Raw genomic sequence first — 441 nt, 5'->3', positions numbered from 1 at the left:
GGACTGGACTAACAAAGACTGGACTAACAAAGACTGGACTAACAAAGACTGGACTAACAAAGACTGGACTAACAAAGACTGGACTAACAAAGACTGGACTAACAAAGACTGGACTAACAGAGACCGGACTAACAGGGATCGGACTAACAGGGACTGGACTAACAGAGACCGGACTAATAGGGACAGGACTAACAAAGACTGGACTAACAAAGACTGGACTAACAGAGACCGGACTAACAGGGATCGGACTAACAGGGACAGGACTAACAGGGATAGGACTAACAGAGACTGGACTAACAGGGACTGGACGAACAGAGACTGGACTAACAGAGACTGGACTAACAGAGACCGGACTAACAGGGATCGGACTAACAGGGACTGGACTAACAAAGACTGGACTAACAAAGACTGGACTAACAAAGACTGGACTAACAGAGACCG

Source organism: Austrofundulus limnaeus, unplaced genomic scaffold (assembly GCF_001266775.1).
Source record: "Austrofundulus limnaeus strain Quisiro unplaced genomic scaffold, Austrofundulus_limnaeus-1.0 Scaffold3969, whole genome shotgun sequence".
Taxonomy (NCBI): Eukaryota; Metazoa; Chordata; class Actinopteri; order Cyprinodontiformes; family Rivulidae; genus Austrofundulus; species Austrofundulus limnaeus.
This window is presented reverse-complemented; position numbering follows the sequence as displayed.